Below are 23,308 nucleotides of genomic sequence, written 5' to 3'. Positions count from 1 at the left end.
GCTTGTGCACCACAACTACAGCCTGTGCTCTGGAGCCTGGGAGCTGTAACTACTGAAGCCCATGCACCACCACCAAGAGAAGCCACTGCAATGAGAAGCCTGCACACCGCAAGCAAGAGCAGCCCCGGCTCGCTGCAGCTAGAGAAAACCCTGTGCATAATAATATTAAGTATTATATTAATAGTAGCAATATAATAATAGTAAATAATAATAAAACAATAATTTTTAAAAAACAGCACATAGAATCCATGGTTTCACAAGTACTAGTTACTTGGAACAAAGATAATTTTTTTTTTAGAATTTCAAAATGAGCTTATTAACAGAAAGAGTAAGTAAAAATTGAATACTTGCACTGCTCTAAAAAAAAATAGGCAGTGTAAATATTCAATGTAAAGTGGGCAAAAATATGAAATTGGTACCTGAGAGGTGGATTTGGAAGGCACATGACAGGAAGACTTCTGTTTCCAGTCAAGCCCTAAGGAAAGAAGCCCAGGAAAGAAGCACCTTTGGTTCTCCTATCCCACAGTTTGCTGAGAACTACTTTTATGGGCGGACAGACCTCATTTCCTCAACTGTGCATGGACTCTGGGTAGATGCTCCTCTCAGCCTGGGAATCTCCAAGAGGAAGCTGCCACTCATCACTGAACTGGGAGGATATCCCTTCTCCACCAGAATGAAAGCCACAGGCCTTGTCTCTCCCAAAGGAAATACTCTAGCCCCACCAATGTAAACAGCTCTTTATGGAAGGGGTCCCTGCAAAGGTCACAAATCTCTTTCTGTCTGTTTGGGCACTCAGTAGTGCCTGGCTCTTTGCGACCCTGTCCATGAGATTTTTTCAGGGAAGAATACTGGAATGGGTTGTCATTTCCTCCTCCAAGGGTCTTCTCAACCCAGGGATCAAGCCCGGGTCTCTTGTGTCTCTTGCATTACAGGTAGATTCTTTCGCTGCTGAGCCATCAAGGAAGTACCCCCACCCCAAAGCTTTAGAGACTGTATCTGGGTGAGAGGCAAGGGACAAGCCCTTGAGTCAGAAATTAAGCCCTTGGCCCAACCTTCCAGTTCTCTCATCCTACATGAGAAACCAGATTTTCCAAGGTCCCAACTCTTTAACTCTCCCTCCCATCAACCTCTCCTCCACCCAGTGGTCCTCACTTAACTTCTCCCATCCTACCCCACACATCTCGTCCTCTCACACAGTTCTGACAATGAGGAAAGCCTAGTCCAAGTTCTTTCTTCTTAGTGCCTGTATGTGTGTGTTTGGAGGATGATGAAAGGGGGAGGAGGTTTCTCAGCTCCCAATCCACAATGTAAATTTACTAAAATTGCATCATAAATTTTGTTCTGGATTTCCTTTCCATCAAAGTGAAAGAGGGAGTGGAATTCATCATGGTTCCTCAGAGGAAGGTCTTCTTAGATCTTCATCTAGCTGTTGTTCAGTCACTCAGTCATGTCCGACTCTTTGCACCTCCATGGACTATAACCCTCCAGGCTTTCCTGTCCTTCACCATCTCCTGAAGCTTGCTCAAACTCATGTCCATTGAGTCAGTGGTGCCATCCAACCATCTCACCCTCTGTCACTCCATTCTCCTCCTGCCTTCAATCTTCCCCGGCATCAGGGTCTTTGCCAATGAGCTGGCTCTTTGGATAAGGTGGCCAAAGTAATGGAGCTTCAGCTTCAGCATCAGTCCTTCCAATGAATATTCAGAGATGATTTCCTTCATCTAGAGTGATCTTTATATTGAGGATATCAACAATATTCTCTATAAAGAATGCCTTCGGTTTTTTTTTGGCAGCTGCTAACGCAGAATCCGGAGAAGGCAATGGCACCCCACTCCAGTACTCTTGCCTTGAAAATCCCATGGATGGAGGAGCCTGGTAGGCTGCAGTCCATGGGGTCGCTAAGAGTCGGACATGACTGAGCGACTTCACTTCCACTTTTCACTTTCATGCATTGGAGAAGGAAATGGAAACCCACTCCAGTGTTCTTGCCTGGAGAATCCCAGGGATGGGGGAGCCTGGTGGGCTGCCGTCTATGGGGTCGAACAGAGTCGGACACGACTGAAGTGACTTAGCAGCAGCAATGCAGAATCATCTGTGTATGCTGAAGTGACCTCACACACATCACTGCAGTTATCTGTTTATATGTTTGTCTCCTCTGTCCAGGCTGTAATTTCTTGAGGGCAGGTCATAGGTCCCATACACTTTTCTAATCTTCAATGTCAAGAATCACATAAGGCTTTCAAAGTGTTTGCTAAGGGAATAAATTAATAATCTTAATGACAGTAATGTCTGAAGATGAAGGAACCAAATGCTATGGTGAAATAGGAGATGCAGTTTTCTTTTCGAAATCAACAATTACATTATTTTTGACTAAAAGTCTACCAGATGCTGTAAACAGCACACAGGAGTGTTTTACCCAAGGTGCCCAGATCAAGTCGATCAAAGTTATTATCTGTTTGCTCAGCTTTCCCCTGCATCCCCCTGTACATGCTTAGCTTCCACAGATTCCATGTGACTATATTTATCCCTCTACTTCATTTTGGATACAATATGGGCAGAGGAACCTATAGGTAAAAAAGGAAATAAAATCATGAGGCAGGATGACCTAGATTACTTTTTACCTAGATTATCTTTGGGGTCCCTCAGACTTGCACTGTATCTGGGCCATTTGGTTTGAATGACAAGCAGACCAACGAATGTACTAGATTGTCTTTAACTCGCAGTTATATATCATAATAAATAGTCTTTTTAAAACAAAAACAAAAAAAAAAGAGGCTCTGGAGAGTGGGACTTGGAATACATTCTGCTTAGCGACATGTGCTAAAAAAAGAAGACAGGATGTTTGGCACAAATGGAGACACTGTTACATAAGGCTTTTGGGGGATAAAAGCAAAAAAAAAAAAAAAACTAGAATCTTCCTCTTCTCCTTCCACTAGGATACATGCAGAATGGCAGGTTCCTACATAAAATGGTTTGTATTAGTTTGCCAGGACTGCTATAACAAAATATCACAAACTGGGTGGTTTAAACAACAGAAAATTATTTTTTCACATTCTTGGTGCTAAAAGTTCAAGGTCAAAGTGCCAGCCCTGTTGGTTTCTTCTGAGGCCTCTCCCCTTGGCTTGCAGATAGTGGCCTTCTTACCGTGTACAACTCTTTGCAACCCCATAAACTGTATAGCCCACTAGGCTCCTCTGTTCATGGGATTTTCCAGGCAAGAATACTGGAGTGGGTTGCCATTTCTCTCTCCAGGGGATCTTTTCAACCTAGGAATCAAACCTGTGTCTCCTGCATTGGTAGGTGGATTCTTACCACTGAGCCACCTGGGAACACCCCCACACACACACCCTTCACGTGTCCAAATTTCCTCTTCTTACAAGGACACCCATAAGATTGGATTAGGGCCCAGTCTAACAGCCACATTTTAACTTAGTACCTGTTTAAAGTCTCCAAATATACTCACATTCAAAGGCACCCCACTCCAGTACTCTGGAGAATCCCATGGACAGAGGAGCCTGGTGGGCTGCAGTCCATGGGGTCGTGAAGAGTCAGACATGACTGAGCAACTTCACTTTCACTTTTCACTTTCATGCATTAGAGAAGGAAATAGCAACCCACTCCAGTGTTCTTGCCTGGAGAATCCCAGGGACGGGGGAGCCTGGTGGGCTGCCATCTATGGGGTGGCACAGAGTCGGACACGACTGAAGCGACTTAGCAGCAGTAGCAGCAGCAGGACTTTAGCAGACAGATCAAGGGGATGGGGACTTGGGCAGAGGGGCAGGGGGTGGTGTGGGGAACACACACAGTTCAGCCCATAACATGAAAGCATACTATGATCTATGAATTTAAAAAACCATGATTTCAGGGACTTCCCTGGTGGTCCACTGGTTAAGAATCTGCCTTCCAATGCAGGCAACACAGGTTTGATCCCTGGTCCAAGAACTAAGATCCCACATGCTACAGGCAACAAAGTCCGTGCACCACAACTACAGAGCCTACACACCACAACTAAGCCCTGATACAGCCAAAAAGAAACAAATATTTTTCAAAGAAATAAAGAAAGGAGATTTTAAAAATAAAATAAAAACTGCAGTGTCATCCTAATTGGTAACTGATTGACTCTTCACTGCCAAGGCATTTTAGGATCACACTGAGGTTTGAAGAGGGACTGTTGCTGCTGCCTCTAAGTCGCTTCAGTCGTGTCCGACTCTGTTCGACCCCATAGATGGTAGCCCACCAGGCTCCCCCGTCCCTGGGATTCTCCAGGCAAGAACACTGGAGTGGGTTGCCATTTCCTTCTCCAATGCATGAAAGTGAAAAGTGAAAGTGAAGTCACTCAGTCGTGTCCGACTCTTAGCGACCCCATGGACTGCAGCCCACCAGGCTCCTCCGTCCATGGGATTTTCCAGGCAAGAGTACTGGAGTCGGGTGCCACTGCCTTCTCTGAAAGAGGAACTAAGCAATGAGAAATTAAAGATTTTCCCCAAGGAAGCCAAAGATGGCTACAGATGGAGGATCAAGAGTTTGGATTATTTAAAAAATCTCAAGTTCACAGTAGACCTGGGGCAACAAACTCAAATGGTTTTTGGTCAGAATATAACATCAACATGGACTACAGCTTAGTTTAAAAAGAAAAGGCAAAAGGAGGAGAGTGACAGGACCAAACTAGAGAGTCTAAGTCATAAAAGGCATCAAATTCGATTCTTTTCCCAATGCATCAGCCAGCTCATGAGCCCAGAACAAGACATTCTTTGCTACATATTCAAACATTCACTAAACAGATATCCTTCTCATATGCCCTGTGATATCTCATTTTTTCCTCTTTGGTTTCCTCCAACCCCATTCAGATAAATCCCTTGGTTTGGTGGCAGCTCAGGGCTTCAAGCTGCTGACCTGAAGTTGGAGCGTTATAGCCACCAACTGTTCTGTTTCCAATCAGTGCCGGCCGTGAAGGCAGTGACTGTTTCCCATAGCATGTCCATGCCTCATTTCCATCCTCCTCAGGCTTGGTTGTCATAGGGACAGCAGTGTGCTTGAGGCCAGGGTGAAACTCCAGGACCAGAAAAGTAGAACATATGCAAACCTGCAGGGTCCATGAAGTGCTGAGTCAGAATCAGATGAGCAACAGAAATTGAAGATTCATGAAAGCCATAGGGGAATATAAATTGGCATATTTGCAATCTAAGTCAGTAGTTTCTAACACAAAGTAGATGAGGGGATATTTTAGATTCAGACACCTTTTCCAACACACACATGCCTACTACACCCAACCCCCACTGAATTTTTACAACAGGTTAGCAGCCAATAGAGTCTCAGGGACTAAAGGAGTCAGACAAAAGAATAGACTGAAGCAATCTGATAAGTCATGGTTACCTTTGGACCAGGATGAGATGGTTGGATGGCATCACTGACTCAATGGACATGAGTTTGAGAAAACTCTGGGAGATAGTGAAGGACAGGGAAGCCTGGCATGTCGCAGTCCATGGAGTCGCAAAGTGTCGGACACAATTGAGCAACTGAACAACAACAAAGATATATTTGGAGAACAAGGAGATCAAATCAGTCAATCCTAAAGGAAATCAACACTGAATATTCATTGGAAGGACTGATATTGAAGCTGAAGCTCCAAAACTTAGGCCACCTGATGCAAAGAGCCAACTCATTGGAAAAGATCCTGATGCTGGAAAAGACTGAGGGCAGGAGAAGGGGGTGACCGAGAATGAGATGGTTGGATGGCATCATCGACCCAATGGACATGAGTTTGAGCAAACTCTGGGAGATAGTGATGGACAGGGAAGCCTGGCGTGCTGCAGTCCATGGGGTTGCAAAGAGTAGGACAAGACCTAGCAACTGAACAACAACCAGCTACTGAGAGCTCACAGTGAATGATGTGCGATTCGTGATTTCTGAAGAAGATTTAGCTTCAGGATTGGGGACCCAGCTTGATCACTCAGAGCTTTTGTATGGCAAAAGTTTTATTACAGTTAAAAAGGAGAGAGAAAGCTTCTGACATAGATGACAGAAGGGGGACGGAGAGTGCCCCACTCACTAGTCTTACCAAGGCCTTACATACCTTTTCACTCAGTTACCAACAATATGGAGGTCTTCTCTTTAGTTCTTCTTCACTTTCTGCCATCAGGGTGGTGTCATCTGCATATCGGAGGTTATTGATACTTCTCTCAGCAATCTTGAATCCAGCTTATGCTTCATCTAGCTCAGCATTTCTCATGATGTACTCTGCATGTAAGTTAAATAAGCAGGGTGACAATACACAGTCTTGACATACTCCTTTCCCTATTTGGAACCAGTCTGTTGTTCCATGTCCAGTTCTAACTGTTGCTTCCTGACCTGCATGCAGATTTCTCAAGAGGCAGGTCAGGTGGTCTGGTATTCCCATCTCTTTCAGAATTTTCCATTTTATTGTGATCCACACAGTCAAAGGCTTTGGCATAGTCAATAAAGCAGAAGTAGATGTTTTTTCTGGAACTCTCTTGCTTTTTTGATGATCCAGGGGATGTTAGCAATTTGATCTCTGGTTCCTCTGCCTTTTCTAAAACCAGCTTGAACATCTGGAACTTCACGGTTTGCATATTATTGAAGCCTGGCTTGGAGGATTTTAAGCATTATTTTAGTAGCGTGTGAGATGAGTGCAACTGTGTGGTAGTTTGAGCATTCCTAGGCAGTGCCTTTCTTAGGGATTAGAATGAAAACTGACCTTTTCCAGTCCTGTGACCACTGCTGAGTTTTCCAAATTTGCTGGCATATTGAGTGCAGCACTTTCACAACATCATCTTTCAGGATTTGAAATAGCTCAACTGGAATTCCATCACCTCCACTAGCCTTGTTCATAGTGATGTTTCCCACTTGACTTCACATTCCAGGATGTCTGGCTCTAGGTGAGTGATCATCCCATTGTGATTATCTGGGTCATGAAGATACAACTCTTTTTTGTAGAGTTCTTCTGTGTATTCTTGCCATGTCTTCTTAATATCTTCTGCTTCTGTTTGGTCCATACCATTTCTGTCCTTTATTGAGCCCATCTTTGCATGAAATATTCCCTTGGTATCTCTAATTTTACAGAGCTTAAGGACAAACATCCCCTTGAGCAAGATGAGTTGTTTTGTTGTGTAATCACTAGCTCTGGGCTTAAAGAAAGTTAATCTTAAAGACTGTTGCCCTAACAACTCAGAGTTTAAGAAAAATGTCTTACATGACTAAGACAAAGCAATGTAGAAAAAATGTCTGTTCCTTTCTTCTCCTTGAGGTCCCTGGAACCCTTCCTCTTTGAGGGCTCCAGACCCCTTATCAACCTACCTAAGAATTAAGTCTCTCACTATCTTTATAGTCCTCTCAATCTGACAGTATTAGGAGATAAAATTTATTCCCTGGTCTTTAAATTTCTTTGCTAATAGGACAACTCAGTGTTCCTGCTAGCTTCACTCATAATCACTCCACCTTAAGGGAGCTGGAAAGCTTCAACTTCTTGGTGAATTTGGGAATAATAATCTGGGTATACTAAGCCCAGCTCTCTCTTTCTTCCTTTTTAGGAGGCACCTTGTCCTGAGACAGTCTAGAGTCTCTACCCTATGTTGGGGGTGGAGGCAATGTGTCTGGCTTGATCCAACACTGCACGAGTCTGTCGGCATCAGCCTGTCTAATTCTGGGGTTCAGAACTAGTAAGGTCACTTTGCTAATCAGAACTGGAGCCGCAGCCTCTAAGCCACTGTCAATATTGAAGATAATACTGTGTCCTCCATCTGTCATTTTCTTCTTTTATTTATCACTTTGTTCAGAGCCTGAGGATACAAAACTCCCCAATGGTGACATCAAATCTGGAGAGTCTTTTGTGGTAATACTAACAAAATACAAGATTGCTCTGTGCTGAACCAGACTGTAAGGAGTGGATTTAGTGCTGTTGCATGACAGGTAATTTCCCTTATACTGATATGAGTAAACACAAAGGTAAATACACACACACACATACACACACACACACACACACCCCCCACACGATTACATACATAGTATCTCCTAAGAGTCTGGATTTCCCTGGTTGTCCAGGAGTTAAGAATCTGCCTGCCAATGCAGAGGACGTGGATTTGATCCCTGGTCCAAGAAGATCTCACATAAACAGAGCAGCTAAACCCCAGCACCAGGACTACTCAAGTTTGCACACCCTAGAGCCCATGCTCAGAAGTAAGAGAAGCCGCTGCAATGAGAAGCCCACTCACCACAGTGAAGCAAGCCCTGCCTGCTGCAACTAGAGAAAAGCCCACACGCAGCAAGGAAGAACCAGCACAGCCAAAATTAAATAAATACTTTTTAAAAAAAGATGAGTTCATCACAGCTTAAAAAAAAAAAAAGAGAGAGTCTGTATGATTTCAAATCACAAACTACAAGTCTTCACAACCCAATCACTTAATATCATAATATCTGCCTACATATCAAGTATCTTTGAAATCCATTTCACATTACAAAATATAGGCTAGTTTGAAAATTCATCCTCAAAGATCAAACCACTGCTTGTTGCTTATTGTTTAGTCGCTAAGTCATGTCCAGTTCTTTTGTGACCTCATGGGCTACAGCCCATGGGTTGTAGCCCATGAGGCTTCCCTGTTCATGGGATTTCCCAAGTGAGAATACTGGTCAGTTGCCATCTCCTTCTCCAGGGGATCTTCCTGACACAGGAATTGAACTCATGTCTCCTGCATTAGCAGGTAGATTCTTTATCACTGAGCCATCAGGGAAGCCCCATCAAACTTAAATGCTTTTCCTATAACCTTTAAAAGTATTCCAAACTTTATCAAAGTCCGTCAAATTTTTCTGAGGTTAGTATGCAAAAAAACAAATACAGAAACTCTAAGAAATCTAGCTGAAACAATAACCTTTTCGCTTTAGTCAACAGTTAAGATATTTATTACTATTTAGTAAAAAGAAGAGTGATTAGGAAATTCACTTATGTTTTATTTAAAAAAAAATAACATGAGAAAGATAACCTTCCAATTTGGGGGAATCAGGAGAGTTGCTAACAGAAGGAGGGGATGACTATAAACAGTTATATATATTCTTTGGTTTTGGAAACTCAAGTCTCGCGAAGAATGAGGCTGAATTTCTCCGAAGAGGAGACATCTTGGATGCTATAGAGTTCTATGGTTAAAGAAGGAAGCTTCTTGACATAAACAAGTTTGGGGAAGAGAAGTATAGACTCCCTGTAACAGAGAGCACAGAACTCCTCCTTAGTATGGTCCCATACAGTTACTCACGTAGGGAAAAAGTGTTCAGTTCAGTTCAATTGCTCAGTCGTGTCCGACTCTTTAAGACCCCATGAACTGCAGTACGCCAGGCCTCCCTGTCCATCACCAACTCTCAGAGTTTACCCAAACTCATGTCCATTGAGTCGGTGATGCCATCCAGCCATCTCATCCTCTGTCATTCCCTTCTCCTCCTGCCCCCAATCCCTTCCCGAATCAGGGTCTTTTCCAATGAGTCAACTCTTTGCATGATGTGGCCAAAGTATTGGAGTTTCAGCTTCAGCATCAGTCCTTCCTATGAACACCCAAGACTGATCTCCTTTAGGATGGACTGGTTGGATATCCTTGCAGTCCAAGGGACTCTCAAGAGTCTTCTCCAACAATACAGTTCAAAAGCATCAATTCTTCAGCACCCAGCTTTCTTTATAGTCCAATTCTCACATCCATACATGACTACTGGAAAAACCATAACCTTGACTAGACGAAACTTTGTTGACAAAGTAATGTCTCTGCTTTTTAATATGCTGTCTAGGTTGGTCATAACTTTCCTTCTAGGGAGTAAGCGTCTTTTAATTTCATGGCTACAGTCACCATCTGCAGTGATTTTGGAGTCCAAAAAAATAAAGTCAGCCACTGTTTCCACTGTTTCCCCATCTATTTCCCATGAAGTATTGGGACCGGATGCCATGATCTTAGTTTTCTGAATGTTGAGCTTTAAGCCAGCTTTTTCACTCTCCTCTTTCACTTTCATCAAAAAAGTGTAAGGTTCCTAAATATGGCCACCAGGAAGATGAATGTCCCCATGGTAAAACTTCGCACTGAGAGGTGCCTGTCTCTGAAAAACCTAGACCCTGCCCTGATAGCAGCCACACGACTGACCACAGTGGGTATCTCTTTTTTGAGAACAGGGTAAAGTATTTTAGAACTGAGTAAAATCTCTGCTGCTGCTGCTAAGTCGCTTCAGTCGTGTCCGACTCTGTGCGACCCCATAGACAGCAGCCCACCAGGCTCCCCCGTCCCTGGGATTCTCCAGGCAAGAACACTGGAGTGGGTTGCCATTTCCTTCTCCAATGCATGAAAGTGAAAAGTGAAAGTGAAGTTGCTCAGTCGTGTCCGACTCTTCACAACCCCATGGACTGCAGCCTACCAGGCTCCTCCATCCATGGGATTTTCTAGGCAAAAGTACTGGAGTGGGGTGCCATTGCCTTCTCCAGGATCCTGTAAAAGGAGTCCAAATGGCAATTAGTATCGCCCTTCTTGACAACCCTGATGAATGGGAACAAAACAAATATTACACTGTGTCTATCATATTAAATTGCTTGTTAATTTATGAAAGGACGACACAGAGTACCCACATTCCACTGTCTGCCTATATGCTGGCTTGTGTTTTGTTGATGTGGTGTTATCACTTCCCCTGAGGCTGGGAATGACATCTCCCAGGATATCCTTCCCATAAATTCCAGGGTTAAAGCCAGCCAGCCACAGTGACAGAGGTGGTAAAAGTGCCTGAAGGGCTCCAGCTTTAAGCTCTTTTCCCAGCTTCTGACTATGTCAGTCAAGAGTAACCCAAGCCCACCACCAAATCCTAGACTGCATTTCCCACAGAGGCAGCTTCTAGAAACCTCTCCACCAGCTCCCCCTTCACAGTCCCCTTCAGTGTAATTTATCTTTGCAATGCTGCTTTAAACAGACATTTGGGGGGGATTTTCTGCTTGGGGGATTTTTCCCATGAGTTTTGACCCAAACATTAACACTAAAGCTTCTGGCTTTTGTTAGTCGATTTTTCTGATTCTGGTTCCACTCATCCAGATCATCACTTTTCTGGTTCCTCCTGCAAGTATGTAAGCACTAATTTCTATGGTAAATCCCATGGTATTTTAGTGGCTGGTTTACTGAGTGACTACTGCTGGTTCCAGTTTAGTACTGAATGTGGTTTCAGAAGAACAAGATCATAGGGAGGGGACTCTGACTTTTTTTAAATTAGCTATTTATTGGATTATGGTTGCTTTACAGTGGTGTGTTAGTTTCTGCTGGGCAGCAAACTGAATCGGTTACACATATAAATGTATTCCCTCTTCTTTGGATTTCCTTTCTATTTAGGTCACCACAGAGCATGAAGCAGAGCTCCCTGTGCCATACAGTCTATTATCATGAGTTATCTATTTTATACATAATAGTGTATATATATCAATGCCAATCTCTCAATTCATCCTATCCCACCTTCCTCTCTGGGCAACCATAAGTTCATTCTCTACATCTGTGATTGTATTTTTGCTTTGCAAATAAGTTCATCTGTACCATTTTTCTAGATTCCACATACAACTGATATTGTACTAATCTGACATTTTTCCCCCTCTGTTTTAATTAGATATAAAGAAATGTATGAGTGACCCTGTTGCTGTTAGTAAACAAGGCAATAGTACTCCATAATATCCAGTGGCAAAAGTCACTTAAATTATCACTTGAAGTCACCCACAATGGCATGCCTATCAAAGTCAAGGCTTGCGTGACCAAATTGTTGCCATCCATCAAACATCATCATGGAAAGAAAGAGAATAAAGACTATGGAGTTCTTTGTCTACCAGTGGAGCTCAGAAAAAGAAAATAATCATCTCTGAGTTTAAAATTCTCTCATCTTGACTCAGGTAAGAAGGCAAAAAACATTTATAATGTTTCTGCAGGAAATCCTCTTCTCCTCTTCATGCAGCGTTTTTATTTCTGAAAATAAAACCACAAATCTGAATCTGTAGGTGACTGAATTACAATGCAAGTTAAATTCATAACTTTAAGAGATCTCTTATGTTAAAGATATTGACTAGGAAAATAATGGGGTCCTGAAAACTTGGGCAGATAGAAAGGAACTGTGGGCCTTGGACACCTGAATTCTAACAGAAATAGCTCTTCATCTCCTCTCCAAAGAGAGCAAAGAGAGCAGCTTTCCCTTATCTGAAGATACTGCAGTGATCTTTGCTGATGTAAGTGACCTTGCAGGGGAATGACGATCCTCTTTCAAGACTCATCTCCACGACCTCTCATTGCTTCTACACTTATAACTAGCCTCAGATCCTAGTAGGACCTATGGGACTGAGGACAAAGCATGGCCCAATAAGAGGTCCCACACATGACAAAATATCAGGTTTTCCCAGTTTACAGTGATGGAAACCTGGAGAATAAAAATATGTATGGAAATGAATTTTACTGTAATGGCAGCAAAGCTAAGCCATCAGAAAGTACCCCCACCCCCAGTTCTTTCATGTCGACTAATGGATCATGCTGTCACTAGGACTGGAACCAATGGGAAGAAGCTGCTGCTGCTAAGTCGCTTCAGTCATGTCCGACTCTGTGCGACCCCACAGATGGCAGCCCACCAGGCTCCCCCATCCCTGGGATTCTCCAGGTAAGAACACTGGAGTGGGTTGCCATTTCCTTCTCCAATGCGTGGAAGTGAAAAGTGAAAGTGAAGTTGCTCAGTCGTATCCGACTCCTAGCGACCCATGGACTGCAGCCTACGAGGCTCCTCCGTCCATGGGATTTTCCAGGCAAGAGTACTGGAGTGGGGTGCCATTGCCTTCTCCAATGGGAAGATGACAAAAGTTTAATTTGATTTGTCTTGTTCTGATGAGCAAAAGTGTGATTTCAGTAACTTCCATAGAGTTGTGTGTCCTCAACTGATTTCCAGACTTTAGAGTATTCCCAGACCCAGAGTCCACTGATAAAGAAAAGGCCAGGTCCCCATTAAGAAGATCCTTGCTACCCTTTTAAAATGTGTACTATAAATCTTTCTTTCACACTTTATTAAAGACACCAACAGGTTTCCCTAGTGGCTCAGTAGTAAAGAATTTGCCTGCCACTGCCAGAGACATATAAGAGACATGGGTTCGATCCCTGGGTTGGAAAGATTCCATGAAGAAGGAAATGTAAGCTGCCTCCAGTATTCTTGCCTGAGAAATCCCATGAACAGAGGAGCCTTGCAGGTTACATTCCATGGGGTCACAAAGAGTCAGACACACCTTAGAGACTAAAACAACAACAACGTGACCAACAGCCTTTTATGCAATTAACCATTTTCCGGAGTATTGTGCACTGGGTAAAGTAATTACCCACATTTTTCAGAGATTTCTGTTCAGTAGCTCACATCCAACATGAATTCCTAGGGAATCAAACTCAAACACGGTCTACTAGTCAGAACACAGAATTAGAAAATCAGGTGGGAATTTTGGCTTGGATTTCTCTCAAAAGAATCTCAATGATTTTCCATGGCTACTTCCCCAACCACAGAAGGTAATTAACAGAATAAGTCTTATGAACTGAACTGTGTCTCCCCAAAATTCCTAGATTGAAGCCCTAAGCCCCTGCACCTCAAAATGTGACTGTATTTGGAGACAGGCTTCTAAAGAGGTAACTAGATTAAAATGAAGCCATTATAGACAGCCCTCCTCCAATCTGACTAATAGATATCTTTATAAGAAGAGGGGATTAGGACATGAAGAGAGACAGCAGAGATGATGTGCACACAGAAAGGCCATGTGAGGACACAGCAAGAAAGGGGTCATCTTCAGGTCAAGAGGAGAGAGCCCTCAGGAGAAACCAACTAAAGCCAACACTTTGATATTGGACATCCAGCCTCCAGAACTTTGAGAAAATAAATTCCTACTGTTTAAGTCACCTAGTCTGTGGTGTTAGGTTGTGGTATGCCTAAGAGACTAATACCAAACTGATCCCCTAAGGAATATTAAGGGAAAGAGCAAGCGAAAATTTCTATACCGTGTTTTCCATAATGGCTCAGTGGATAAGAATCCGCCTGCCAATGCAGGAGACACGGATTCAATCCCTGATCTGGGAAGACTCCCACATGCCTCAGAGCAACTATGCCCATGTGTCACAACTATTAAGCCTGTGCTCCAGAGCATGGGAACAACTACTGAAGCCTGAGTGCCCTAAAGCCCATGCTCTACAACAACAGAAGCCACCACAATGAGAAGCCTGCACGCCACAGCAAAGAATAGCCCCCTCACCACAACTAGAGAAAGGCTGAACAGCAATGAAAGCCCAGGAACAATAAAAAATAAATAAACAAAATTATTTTTTAAAAAGCGATGCCCCAGTGGCTCAGTGGATAAAGAATCTGTCTGCAATGCAGGAAACACAAGAGATGCATTTGATCCCTGGGTCAGGAAGATCCCATGGAGGAGAACATGGCAACCCACTCTAGTTTTCTTGCCCAGGAAATCCCATAGACAGAGGAGGCTGGTGGGCTACACTCCGTGAGTCACAAAGAGTTGGACATGACTGAGCAATTAAGCACACGTGGATTTTTTTTTTAAATCTTCTATAACTTTTACCTATAAAAAGAGTAAAGTAAATTTCTGTAAGGACTGCAAAACTTAGTGCTACCATCAAGGACTTGAAGGATGAATTATGATTAGTCCTACCAAGTGAAAAAGAAAAGTGAAAGTATTAGTTGCTCAGTCAAGTCCAACTCTCTGTAACTCCATGGACTGTAGTCTGCCTAGCTCCTCTGTCCATGAAATTCTCCCGGTGAGATTACTGGAGTGGGTAGCCATTGCCTTCTTCAGGGGATCTTCCCAATCCTGGGATCAAACCCAGGTCTCCTGCATCACAGGTAGATTCTTTAATATCTGAGCCACCAGGGAAGCCCAATTCCTACCAAATCCCCATTTAATCCACCTCTCTGGTGTGTGAGAAAATAAATAGCTCTTAAGGAATAACAATAATTCAGGTTTCAGCTTCAATTGCAACTGCTGGTCCAGATGTTTTTTTGTTTTTTTGTTTCTAACTGGAGCAAATAAACACAGACCTGAATTCTTGCTATTATTTCCAAGGGTTCAAAGGCTAGGGCACGTTGAGATAGCCCCCCTAAGATGGATGTGCTGCTGACCTTGTACCAGCTGTTACAAGACTGATACAATAATATACACATCACTTCCACAGGCTGCTCTGATCCATCTGCCAAGTAATCTATAAAATTATCTGTTTTGAGTGAGAGTCACAGGAAGAGAAGGCTCTGCGCCAGATGCAGCTTATCATGCAAGCTACCCTACTGTTTGGTCTATATGACGCAGTAGATCCAGTGATGCTTAAAGAGATGTAGTAGGAAGCCTGTGGTCATCAAAGGTGAATCACAATATAGGCCTTTGGTATTTTGAAGCCATGAATCTTTACTTCAACTTCTACATACAACTATTCTCCATTTAACTATCCTCCCTAGCTTGCTCATAGGACCTAATACAAACTGAATGCTTGAACATGAACTAGCAATTTATCTGAGCCACCAATAATGAACTAGTATTTTCTAAACCACCAAGTTTGTGAAAATAAGGGCCATTTAACTGATAAATGAAAAATGTGAGCCTGTTCTGCAGATGGTTTTGTATAAATATTGATACAACCTATAAGTGGCTGGTTGGAGCACTGTAGTCCATTCAGGGATGGACAGTAGTAAAAGGAAACCATCCCAGCAGGCACATCTTTTGGCAGAGAACTGGATACATTCATTTTGACTGCAGGGAATGATTTCCAGAGGTACAGATCTACACTTATTCACGAGTGGTGGCTAACCATTTCTCTAGGTGATTGGAAACTTGGAAAGAGCACAACTGTAACACTGATGACAACAAGGTCAGGGGAAGAGTTATCTGGACAGACCTCTCAGAATTGGCAAATCATGTGGGAATATCTGTGCCTCATGTAAATGTTCACTGTAATTTGAGGAGAGAAGGCGCTTATGAATCAAAGAGAAAACACAACCCACTTGGGAAGGTCAGTCACTTATTCTCCAGTCACTTCTGTCATTGCCATATGGGGTCCTGCACAGAATGACAAGAGCAATGGGAACGGAGATGTATATAAGAGTTCAGCAACACAGGCTTTTGCTCAGAAAGGTCAACCTGCAACCATGACTGGTCATCAGCAGGAACCAACACTGAGCTCCCAGTGTGGCAACTAAGAAGAAATGAAGGTACACTGCTTAACTGAATGAGATCCATCACAGAAGAGACATCAATCTGTTTCATTTCTTCATCTGGATCTGCCTTGCCTTACATACTTCTGACAAAACTAGTTTCCAGGTTATTATAGATCCTTTATTCACCCTCACAGTATTCCAACCCGAATTACTTGTGAACAAAGGGCTCACTGTCCAGTGAATGAAATGTGGCATTATGCTCTTGATTAAAGGATTCCCTGCTTTCATCATGTTCTACATCACTCTGAAGAGGTTGGCTTGATAGAATAGAGGAGTGGCCTGAAGACTGAGTAATCATGCCAGCTTTTAGAGCTCGGATATTGCTTTTAGTAGTCAATATATGCCCTGATTCAGCAAACAAAATACAATACTCTTTCTACCATAGCCAGGATTCATGGCCTGGGAATCAAGAAATATAGATGTGAGCAATTCCTCACAACTTAATCATCTATTAGCAAAAATTTTACTTTCTCATGTCACATGGAGATCAGTGTAGAAATAACTCCACAAAGAATGAAGAAACAGAGCCAAATCAAAAACAACATCCGGTTGTGGATATGACTGGTGATGGAAGCAATGTCCACTGTTGTAAAGATCAATATTGCATAGGAACCTGGAATGTTAGGTCCAATAATCAAGGTAAATTGGAAGTGGTCAAACAGAAGATGGCAAGAGTGAATGTCGAAATTTTAGGAATCAGCAAACTAAAGTGGACTGGAATGGGTGAATTTAACTCAGATGACCATTATATCTACTACTGTGGGCAAGAACCCCTTAGAAGAAGTGGAGTAGCCATCATAGTCAACAAAAGAGTCCTAAATGCAGTACTTGGATGCAATCTCAAAAACGATGGAATGATCTCTGTTTCCATGGCAAATCATTCAATATCACAGTAATCCAAGTCTATGCCCCCACCACTAATGCTGAAGAAGCTGAAGTTGAATGGTTCTATGAAGACCTACTAGACCTTCTAGAACTAACACCCAAAAAAGATGTCCTTTTCATAATAGGGGACTGGAATGCAAAAGTAGGACGTCAAGAAACACCTGGAGTAAAAGGAAAATTTGACCTTGGAGTACAAAATGAAGCAGGGCAAAGGCTAATTGAGTTTTGCCAAAAGAACATACTGGTTATAGCAAATACCCTCTTCCAACAACACAAGAGAAGACTCTTCATATGGACATCACCAGATGGTCAATGCTGAAATCAGATTGATTATATTCTTTGAGGCCAAAGATGGAGAAGTTTCTATACAGTCAGAAAAAAACAAGACCTGGAACTGACTGTGGCTCAGATCATGAACTGCTTATTGCCAAATTCAGACTTAAATTGAAGAAAGTATGGAAAAACACTAGACCATTCAGGTATGACCTAAATCAAATCCCTTACATTATACAGTGGAAGTGAGAAATAGATTTAAGGAACTAGATCTGATAGAGTGCCTGATGAATTATGGACAGAGGTGACACTGTACAGGAGACAGGGATTAAGACCATCCCCAAGCAAAAGAAATGCAAAAAAGAAAAATGGTTGTCTGGGGAGGCCCTCCAAATAGCTGTGAAAAGAATAGAAGTGAAAAACAAAGGAGAAAAGGAAAGATATATCCATATATATTTGAATGCAGAGTTCCAAAGAATAGCAAGGAGACGTAAGAAAGCCTTACTCTGTGATCAATGCAAAGAAATAGAGGAAAACAATAGAATAAGGAAGACTAGAGATCTCTTCAAGAAAATGAGAGATACCAAGGGAACATTTCATGCAAAGATGGGCTCAATAAAGGACAGAAATGGTATGGCCCAAACAGAAGCAGAAGATATTAAGAGGACGTGGCAAGAATACACAGAAGAACTCTACAAAAAAAGATCTTCATGACCCAGATAATCATGATGGTGTGATCACTCACCTAAAGCCAGACATCCTGGAATGTGAAGTCAAGTGGGCCTTAGGAAGCATCACTAAAAACAGAGCTAGTGGAGGTGATGGAATTCCAGTGGAGTTATTTCAAATCCTGAAAGATGATGCTATGAAAGAGCTGCACTCAATATGCCAGAAAATTTTAAAAACTCAGCAGTGGGCACAGCACTGGAAAAGGTCAGCTTTCATTCAAAGGTCATTTCATCCCTAAGACAGGCACTGCCAAGGAATGCTCAAACTACCACACAGTTGCACTCATCTCACACGCTACTAAAATAATGCTTAAAATCCTCCAAGCCAGGCTTCAATAATACGTGAACTGTGAACTTCCAGATGTTCAAGCTGGTTTTAGAAAAGGCAGAGGAACCAGAGATCAAATTGCCAATATCTGCTGGATCATGGGAAAATCAAGAGAGTTCCAGAAAAACATCTACTTCTGCTTTATTGATTATGCCAAAGCCTTTGACTGTGTGGATCAGAATACACTGGAAAATTCTGAAAGAGATGGGGATACCAGACCACCTGACCTGCCTCTTGAGAAATCTGTATGCAGGTCAGAAAGCAACAGTTAGAAGTGGACATGGAACAATAGACTGGTTCCAAATAAGGAAAGGAATACGTCAAGGCTGTATATTGTCACCCTGCTTATTTAAATTATATGAAGAGTACATCATGAGAAATGCTGAGCTGGATGAAGCACAAGCTGGAATCAAGACTGCCGGTAGAAATATCAATAACCTCAGATACACAGATAACACCACCCTCATGGCAGAAAGTGAAGAAGAACTAAAGAGCCTCTTGATGAAACTGAAAGAGGAGAGTGAAAAAGTTGTCTTAAAACTCAACATTCAGAAAACTAAGATCATGGCATTTGGTCCCATCACTTCAAGGCAAACAGATGGGAAACAGTGGAAACAGTGGCAGACTTTATTGGGGTGGGGGGCTCTAAAATCACTGCAGATGGTGACTGCAGCCATGAAACTAAAAGATGCTTACTCCTTGGAAGAAAAGTTATGACCAACCTAGACAGCATATTAAAAAGCAGAAAAATTAGTTTGCCAACAAAGGTCCATCAAGTCAAGGCTATGGTTTCCAGTAGTCATGTGCAGATGTGGGAGTTGGACTAGAAAGAAAGCTGAGTGCAGAAGAATTGATGCTTTTGAATTGTGTTGTTGGAGAAGACTCGTGAAAGTTCCTTGGACTGCAAGGAGATCCAACCAGTCCATCCTAAAGGAGATCAGTCCTGGGTGTTCTTTGGAAGGACTGTTGTTGAAGCCAAAACTCCAATACTTTAGCCACCTGATGTGAAGAACTGACTCATTTGAAAAAACCCTGATGCTGGGAAAGATTGAAAGCAGGAAGAGAAGGGGACGACAGAGGATGAGATAGTTGGATGGCATCACCGACTCAATGGACATGAGTTTGGGTAAACTCTGGGAATTGGTGATGGACAGGGAGGCCTGGCATCCTGCAGTCTATGGGGTCGCAAAGAGTCAGACATGACCGAGGGACTGAACTGAACTACAACATTGGGCTATGCCGATTTAGAAGTCTTAGTTCCCAAAGAAGGACTGCTTCCATCAGGGGACACAGCCATAGCTCCCCTGAATAGGAAGTTGTGACAACTGCCTGGATACCATAGGCTCTTTATTCCACTGAAACAAAAGGCAAAGAAGGATGTTTACCACACTGGTTGGGGTGGTTGATTCTGACAATTAAGGAGGAACTGGATTTCTCCTACTACTATGTAGACTAGGAGGAGTATGTTTGGGACCTGGAAAATTCTCTGTCGTGCCATTTAGCATCACACATGCTGTGAAGTTCCAGGTCCACAACAACCCAATATAAGCAAGACTGTTGACATCAGAGACTGTTAGGGATTAATGCATTGGATCATAGAGAACCATGAGCAGCTCAGGTTCTTTCTAAGGTAAAGAGAATATGAAATGAGGAGCAGAAGAGGGAACTTTTAAATATCAGCTTCAGGACTTCCCTGTTGGAACAGTGCTTAAGAATCTACCTTGCAATGCCGGGACTGCCGGTTGGATACCTGGTTAGGGAGCTAGGATCCCACATACTTTCGAGCAACTATTCCCACATGCCAAAACTAAAGAGTTAGTGCTCTGCAAGAAAAGATCCCATATGGCACAACTAAAACTCAATGCAGCCCAATAAATAAACAAGTATTTTTTTTTTTTTTTTTTTTTAGGTAAAGACCAGCTTCACCATGTTACTAGTGGCAGAAACTAGCAATGGTTGTAAATATTTTTTCCTTAAGTTCATATGAATATATTCAAGTAAATATGAACCAAGACTTTCCTCCCTCATTAACGTACTAGCTAATTCAAAGAGAATCAGGATTTAACGACAGTCTCTCAAATGGGAAGTACGAAGTAGCTAGAAGAGGAATTAACATTCCCAAAAGGTGGATAAAATGGTATATGAGACTTTTCACTTTTGAGGGCAGGATTAGCATGTTTCTGTTTGTACAAGGGATAGTTTCATATCCTTTGATATGAAATATATGATAGATCACATATTACAGAAGCATGATTCTTCTATGCTTACAAAATAAAATTATTTTCAGTTCAGTTCAGTCACTCAGTCGTGTCCGACTCTTTGCGACCCCATGAATCGCAGCACACCAGGCCTCCCTGTCCATCACCAACTCCCAGAGTTCACTCAAACTCACGTCCATCGATTCTGTGATGCCATCCAGCCATCTCATCCTCTGTCGTCCCCTTTACCTCCTTCCCTCAATCCCTCCCAGCATCAGTCTTTTCCAATGAGTCAATTCCTCGCATGAGGTGGCCAAAGTATTGGAGTTTCAGCTTTAGCATCATTCCTTCCAAAGAACACCCAGGGCTGATCTCCTTTAGAATGGACAGGTTGGGAGAGGAGCCAAGATGGCGGAGGAGTAGGACAGGGAGAACATTTTCTCCCCCACAAATTCATCAAAAGAGCATTTAAACGTCGAGTAAATTCCACAAAACAACTTCTGAATGCCGGCAGAGGACATCAGGCACCCAGAAAAGCAATCTAACTCTTCGAAAGGAGGTAGGAAAAAATATAAAAGACAAAAAAAGAGACAAAAGAGGGAGGGATGGAGCTCCATCCCGGGAGGGAGTCTTAAAAAGAGAGAAGTTTCCAAACACCAGGAAACCTTCTCACTGCCGAATCTGTGCCGAGCTTTGGAAGCACAGAGGGCAACATAACAGGAAGAAAAAATAAATAAACAATTAAAACTCGAAGATTGCGAGTCCTACGGTAACTCCGCCAGCGGAGAAGCAGCGCAGACGCCTGCACGTGCCATTAACAAGCGGGGGCTGGGCAGGGAGGCGCAGCGCGGGCTGCATCGCTTAGAGTAAGAATCTGGCCTGAATACCCTGAGCACTATCTGAGCGAAATAATTTGGGCTAACAAACCAGACTGTGGGATATCTACCACGCGAAAAGCCAGCCCCAACCTAAGACACCGCCAGGCCCGCACACGGAACAAAGAATTGAACAGAGATAGCCGGCTGCAGACCTTCCCCCTCCGGTGACAGGCAGCCAGAGCCGGAAGGGGGCAATTGCAGCCCCAGAGAGACATTATCTATAAAACTGTAAGCAGGCTTCTTTGCTAACTAAAACTTCTTGGGGGTCTGGACGGTTAACATCTGCCTAAGAAGGTGCGCCGGTTTTGCGCCCAGATAACCGAGTGGCGGGGAGGCGATAAGTCGCAGCATTGGTGCTCGCCAAACACCTCATCACCTGAGCTGCTCGGACCTGGGAAGAGCACAATACTCAGGCCCAACTGAGTCTGCGCCTCTGAGGACTACCCGAGTGCCTGAACCTGAGCGGCTTGGACCTGGGAGGTACATGCAACCCAGGGCCAGCCTCGGATTGTTCCCGGCGGAACAACCTAGAGCCTGAGCAGTGTGGGCAGGGAGGCTACACGCGCAGTGAGCGGGGGCAGACCCAGTGTGGCTGAGGCACTGCGAGCGCACGCCAGTGTTATTTGCTTGCAGCATCCCTCCCTCCCTCCCCACAGCGCTACTGAACAAAGAGAAGAAATACAGTTCCACCCATCAGAACACTGACACAAGCTTCCCTAACCAGGAAACCTTGACAAGCCACCTGTACAAACCCACACACAGCGAGGAATAGCCACAATAAAGAGAACTCCACAAACTGCCAGAATACAGAAAGGACACCCCAAACTCAGCAATTTAAACAAGATGAAGAGACAGAGGAATAGCCAGCAGATAAAGGAACAGGATAAATGCCCACCAAACCAAACAAAAGAGGAAGAGATAGGGAATCTACCTGATAAAGAATTCCGAATAATGATAGTGAAATTGATCCAAAATCTTGAAATTAAAATGGAATCACAGATAAATAGCTTAGAGACAAGGATTGAGAAGATGCAAGAAAGGTTTAACAAGGACCTAGAAGAAATAAAAAAGAGTCAATATACAATGAATAATGCAATAAATGAAATTAAAAACACTCTGGAGGCAACAAATAGTAGAATAACAGAGGCAGAAGATAGGATTAGTGAATTAGAAGATAGAATGGTAGAAATAAATGAATCAGAGAGAATAAAAGAAAAACGAATTAAAAGAAATGAGGACAATCTCAGAGACCTCCAGGACAATATTAAACGTTACAACATCCGAATCATAGGGGTTCCAGAAGAAGAAGACAAAAAGAAAGACCATGAGAAAATACTTGAGGAGATAATAGTTGAAAACTTCCCTAAACTGGGGAAGGAAATAATCACCCAAGTCCAAGAAACCCAGAGAATCCCAAACAGGATAAACCCAAGGCGAAACACCCCAAGACACATATTAATCAAATTAACAAAGATCAAACACAAAGAACAAATATTAAAAGCAGCAAGGGAAAAACAACAAATAACACACAAGGGAATTCCCATAAGGATAACAGCTGATCTTTCAATAGAAACTCTTCAAGCCAGGAGGGAATGGCAAGACATACTTAAAATGATGAAAGAAAATAACCTACAGCCCAGATTATTGTACCCAGCAAGGATCTCATTCAAGTATGAAGGAGAAATCAAAAGTTTCTCAGACAAGCAAAAGCTGAGAGAATTCTGCACCACCAAACCAGCTCTACAACAAATACTAAAGGATATTCTCTAGACAGGAAACACA

The sequence above is a fragment of the Bos grunniens genome, chromosome 5 (genome assembly GCF_055505025.1).
Source record: "Bos grunniens cultivar Pamir isolate PY7600 chromosome 5, Bosgru_T2T1.0, whole genome shotgun sequence".
NCBI classification, from domain to species: domain Eukaryota; kingdom Metazoa; phylum Chordata; class Mammalia; order Artiodactyla; family Bovidae; genus Bos; species Bos grunniens.
The sequence above is the reverse complement of the archived record's forward strand: the minus strand, read 5'-3'. Positions refer to the sequence as shown.